Genomic DNA, 6,309 nt, shown 5'->3' with positions numbered 1-6,309 from the left:
TACAATAATAGCCTATTTTTACAGTAATTTACTGTAATGTCTATATTGACCCATAAATACTATTTATTACTTATTACAGTTAATACAATAATGTATTATAGCTAGATATTTAGGTTTAAATCTATAGTTATTAATATAGTAAAAAAATGCTATCCTTGACATGACATTATGAATTAAAAGGCAATCCAAGCAATGTTTATATCAAACATTTTATTAAAAAAACATGTAATTGAAACAATCATTTAAAACAAGATAAACAATAATAAACAAGTAAAATAAAATAAAATATTATAAAGTATAAACAAGTTTGGAGGCCCCTGCTGTAACATATTTAACTCTGGCAAATAGAACACTGGTCCATAGTTTGAAGTTTTCAGTTTAAAGTCCATCATCGACTAAAAGGTAACATTTCACTGTGGTAAAAAGAACACTGTTACATAGTTTGAAGTTTTAAGTCCATCATCAACTAAAAGGTAACATTTAACTGTGGTAAAAAGAACACTGGCCCATAGTTTTAAATATTCTATTTGAATTTTATTGAACACTAAAAATAAATGCATTAAACTGTGGCAGACAGACACTGGCCTTTGGTTTGAAGTCGCACATTCAAACTCTATCAGGGACTGCATGAAGCTGTTCACATGGGGGTTAATGGCCACAGCTTTTCTCTGCACCAAGTTCCTTGTCTTTTTGCTTGCTCCTTGTCTGGATGTGCACTTTTTCCCATCTTTGGGATTAATTCTGTCCAGAAACCTGTTAGAAATATCACAAACTTTAAGTCAACAAATATAAGATAGAAAAAGATTCTTAAAAAACACCTAAACTCAGCCCTGAATTTACCCCTATTCTGAAACCTTTTGCTTTTATTCTAATGTTCCACACCTAATTACATTAAAATACAGAAGATTCCCTTACCTCTGAACAAACTCTTTCCTCAATGGACAGCATCCACATGGATCATGTCATGATTGAATGTCCTGAACAGAAAGTGCAATTGTTACTGATTTGGATACAATATTTTATTCTGTGTGGGTGTGTGTGGTCGCGTGACAGTGTTGCGTGTGGGAATTGTGTATGAGTGTATACATGGGTATTTAAAGAAACTGTAGTGGTAAAGTGTAAACTTACCGAACAATATGCTTGGTGTGTGTCTGGTGTCACCCGTGTGCCTCCACATCTGCCTTAACTCCTGAAAAGTGCAAGGACACTCATGTAAACTACAAATAAAAAGTGATCAGCCACATTCCTGTGTACTTTTACATGTGACGTAAAAGCATTTAATATTGCAGTCGAAAAAATACATGACTAGTAACGTGTAACTGTACATCCTGTACTTGCCTGGTTCCTTTAAAGATGATCCATCTTACTCAATCCAGCTTACAAGCAATGGTAAGACTGTAAAAAATACAAATGTTACAAAATCTGTTAGCCATAGAAATAAGTAGACTTTTTTACAGTCTATGGTTATATATAAATGTGGTCAATACTTACAGAAAACATATAAACCACAGAGCAAAGTGGAGCAAACTGTAACGTTAGAGCTGTAAAAAAAAGATATGATGTGTTACTGGCTGACATTGAAAGCATTCTGTTTAATATGATGCATACCAGTGGAATAAGATTTTCAGAAAAGTAACTAAATAAGTCAAATGTAACTTTTGTCAGAATTGGGTTTTTATTAAATTATTATTCTAACATCTTGTCTACAGAAAATCTCTGAAAATATATTTAGTGAGGAAATAGCGATTTATAGTGACAAGGTAACAAGCCTGCCTCTTTAATGTTTCACCCGGACAGGCGGCGGTGTAACACACTATTTCACGCAAAGTTTTTTTTTACAAAGTTGCTCACTTTAAGGATTAACATGATCGCCGCAATTTGAGCAATCCTGTTGATGCCAGTGTCCTACATGATGTTATAATGGAGTATTTTACATCCAGAGATGAAGAATCAGATGACAGACGAGAAGAAGGTACCTGTCATGCTATTACGTAAATGCGGAGCCCATTCTCCTTTCGTGCATTGATTTGAGGTGTTTTGGAAACTTATATTGCATGTAATACATCTGAAGTGGTGTAAATAATATGCCATACAAAATGTATCGGACAACTTATTGGGCGTGTAAAACGCTTTAAAGAAAATATGCTTTGGTTTTGCTAATATACCGTAATGATAACAATAAGCGCGAAGCAATCATCTGATAATAAGATGAGCCCAGGTCTGAACGATATTTGGCCGCAGTTACAACTGCAATGCATATATCCAGTTAAATATGAGGTTTCTTGGTTTCACTTCTGTTGAGGAGTTGATTACTACGGTCTGTGTTGAATATTAAGTTTACGGCGTGTCGAGTCCTGTCTGTTTATGTTGATATTCTTATATCCAGCTTTTCATATTTGAAAAAGACGCAAATACAGATTAATGTGAATATGAATATGAAACTGTGCTTTTTCACGTGCACAGCTAACGTTAATCTACGAGTCAGCCTTGCCAAACAGTCGAACTTAATACTTTTCTCTGACGCTAACTGAACGGATGAGATAAACGACCATTATGCTGGGACCGCAAGACCGCGCTGGCGGGTGGTCTTTGTCCATTTTGTTAAAAATAGTTTCATTGTTACCACACTTTCAACAAATATAAACTCACCAAAACCGTCATAATTTAGTTAAAACAACCCTATATTCATTAATAAAGGTGTAAAGCGAGTTAAAGCAGCGGTAGGCATCTGTGTAATGTTAGCTTACTTTCTGAGGGAGATTAAAACTTTGTTGGCGACCATTTTCTCTCTCATTGCACGTTTAAAACAATATGACAAACTATTGACAAAATTCTTCTACTAAAAATGTAGTTTTCATGAAACAGAAAATATACCAAACTCACCGAACTGACAGAAATCAATCGTCCTCCTTCAGCTGCAGCCAGGAGTTGTGCTCTCCCTCTGTCTGTGTGATTTGACTCTGGCGCACTTTCTCTGATTATTGCAAGTACACCTGGCACATTACAGCAATGGCTACAGCAAGGTTACATCAAGACCAAAATATACTGTAAAATTTTCCCGCTCAAACAAATTTACCCAGAATGCACTATGAACTGCAGTACTTTACTGTAATGTACACATACAGTATAGTACTGTGGATTTTTACAGTACAGTGCTGCTAAATCTACAGCGACATCTAACAGTGTATATAAAATATCAAAGTCCCTTAACTAACACCAAGTGCCAATAAAAGTTTCATTGTTTCCATGGTGATGAATTAAAATGTATTCTTGCCCAAAATCGAAACACCAGAGGTGAAAAACAGGCCAAGCACACTTTCGTGCCCTGCTATTTACCTTCTTCCACATCGGCCCATTTTCTGTAATTGAAGAGTTGTTAGAAAGCACAAAAGTTTTGAAAGAATCCTGAAGCTTTTTACTTTAGGTCAGACCGAAGACCTATGATGCTCCGCAGTGGCGGTTCTACACGGAGGCCAAGGGTGGCCCGTGCCTCTGTAGACATGTCCCTGGCCACCCCTGTGGCCACCCCGTGCTGACCAAATAAAAAAGTATAAATTTATTTTGATTTTACACGCGAGCGCCAAAAGAGGAACTAATGCGACGCAACGTTCTACACGGGCGAATTAGAGCGGCGCACCCAACCACTGTAACTGGCTGCAGGTGCTGCTCAGCGAGTGTCTCAATTTGTTCCCAACCTCCCGATGTTGTGAATGTGTATGCAGGTTTGGGCACTGGTAAGGACTCTAGCTCACTTCATATTGGGACACTGTTCACTTGTTCTCCTGTGACGTGGCTGCTTAAGCGCGTTGAGATTAGTGATGCAAAGTCCGATTCATTTTCGCGAACCGGCTCTTTTCGGACAGTTCGGCTCATTGAACCGGTTCAACCGGTTCCTGACGTCATCAAGAAATGACATTAGGCTTGTTTGAGATGCAGCTTGCCTCGCCTGAAATATAGGCGAGAGTAGCCGGCTGCAGTGAGGGGAGGAGTAAAAAAGTGGAGGCAAGCCGGACGCTTCATGAATCTCGCAGTGTTGTTGACTGCAAACGTCAGCAATGGAAGAGATCGCGTTCGCGTATTTTATCGCGGATTAAATAGATGCAACTGAAATACCAACAAATGCATTTACATTAAGATGTTTATAAGGAGAATCACAACTGTTCATTATTGGAAAAGGCTTCTTAGTAAATGTTGGGATGTAATCTAAGTCTAGACGTAATACAAATTCGTTTCTGTGTGAAATATAAACAGCACACAGTACAAATAATACAACACCAATACAAAAGTTTAAAGGAATTTATTAATAATATAAATGTCATAAGTCAAGAACAAGTTGAATAAATATAAAAACTACTACAGGAAGTGTAGTTTTTAGAATTAAAAAGTCATCAGCTGACATTCCCGGGCAAATGAGCATTAAGCTGTGTCGTCAGCAAGTCTTTTCCCATCGTGCTTTTCGTCAACGCAGTCGGTGGAGAGCAACTGCGCTCGGCTGTAGAATCCGACGAGCCCGCCTCTCCATCGCGAGAGTTATTTTGTACACGTCAGCGTGACATCAGAGCAAGTCGGACGTAAGTCGGACACTTTTCTAACCGGAATGCATCTTGCGCTGATCACCGGTGATCGATTCTGCGCAGAATTTGCTCATCTCAAACAAGCCTAATACTACGCATTTATTGTATCAATGAAACATTCAAATTAAATCGTTTGTGTCAACACATTAAAACATTTAAATAGATAGTTGTTTTTTGTGAAGGCATAGCTGATTTATTGCCTTGCATTCACAAGTTAGTAATGTTTGTGGTCACAGTTTAAATCGCGGATCATAAATAATAAATAAATAGTGAATGCCAGATATAACTGACCAGTTTTGACAAGCCTACAACTTGAATAAGATTCCTAAAAGACACTGATGCACAATTGCGGATGTAAGTATAAATAATAAATAAACGTGTGTGTTAAACTCATTGGTCTTCCTTAAACAACTACAATATGATTTGCATGCAAAATAAATCGTATCAAAACTAAAGCTTTCTAATAAAACAAGCATATCAAGAAACTAATAAAACAAAAAACTTCGCGCATCAGGCTCGTTGAAATCCTCGGTGATTCACACGCAGTGTCAGCAACTCATCCGTCAGAATCGTCGGCAATCATCGACAAACTTCGTTCGGTTCTTTATGAGTCCGACGTGCTATTTCGGCTGTGCGTCCTGCGTCATCAACCCGGAACCTATGCCCAAAACTAAAGTTCGATTCAGTTCGATTTGCGAACCGGCTCGACCGGTTACTTCCTGAGAACCGGCTCAAAAGAACGATTCGTTCAAGAACCTAACATCACTAGTTGAGATCATTCACAGCTGTTACTCATCAACAACCGGCAAAACCCACATCTCGCTAACTTTTTAAAGTTTACACATTGTAAAAACCGCTGTAATAATTATGCTCTTACATATACGTGCATACAATTGGAGGAATATAATTAAATGTTACATATAAAAATGTTTACAATTTAAAATAAATATTATTTTAAATACTGATTAGATTGTGGTCCCTAACTGTCTAGCAATGTGTGTTTATATGTAAACTAAAACCAACGTTTGTCTTTATAAAAGTTTGCATTTCATAAAGTTTATTGAGTAGGCTCGCATGCTTTTCGGTTGGGGTGCTTTAGAAAAGAGCCCAGCTCCCCTTTTGCACCTGCACTCACTCTTTTATTAAATAAATATTTATATGATTGTAAAGTAAAATAAAGTTTACGGGGCAGTTTCCCGGAAAGGGATTAGACTAAAATAAATGTAAGAGCTGTCCAAACGGAAAACAACTTGCAATGCCATATCTTAAAACCCTGCTGAAAAAAACCAGCATCAAACCAGCATGGACCAGCATGCGAATTATGCTGGTCTATGCTGGTTTGATGCTGGTTTAGCTGGCTGTTTTTTTCAGCAGGGAATACACCAGTGCCCTTTGTTTTGCTTCAAAATGCACACAAGTAATGTTTTTAGTAAGGCATGTTTGTTAAAACTAGTTATATTTCCTAATTAAACTAAGGCCTAGTCCTGTCTTAAACTAATTCCTGTAACCACCCCTAAAATCTTTAAATATAATTTCTTTCCATTTTTTTATGTGCCCCTCTGGTAAAACACTGGCCCCTCCTTGGCCCCCCTAGTGAAATTTGTCTAGAACCGCCACTGATGCTCCGGGAGCTGCAATGAAATTACATCATCACACATCTGATTGGTTGGCACTGTAAAAACCTACATGCTTTTAAAATAACTTACAATATATATATATATATATATATATATAT

General features: G+C 37.4%; 1 long non-coding RNA gene across 1 annotated transcript; it reads right to left on the bottom strand.

Moving 5' to 3' along the window:
• Positions 1-398: 398 nt before the first annotated feature.
• Positions 399-3,184, bottom strand: LOC135740574 (uncharacterized). Its single transcript, XR_010529213.2, has 6 exons — positions 2,884-3,184; positions 1,492-1,541; positions 1,339-1,395; positions 1,129-1,189; positions 916-977; positions 399-753 (listed from the first exon to the last, which is right to left on the bottom strand). It is a non-coding gene; the product is annotated as an uncharacterized lncRNA (long non-coding RNA).
• Positions 3,185-6,309: the final 3,125 nt, after the last annotated feature.

This window comes from Paramisgurnus dabryanus, chromosome 22 (genome assembly GCF_030506205.2).
Source record: "Paramisgurnus dabryanus chromosome 22, PD_genome_1.1, whole genome shotgun sequence".
Lineage (NCBI taxonomy): Eukaryota > Metazoa > Chordata > Actinopteri > Cypriniformes > Cobitidae > Paramisgurnus > Paramisgurnus dabryanus.
The sequence above is the reverse complement of the archived record's forward strand: the minus strand, read 5'-3'. Positions and strand labels throughout refer to the sequence as shown.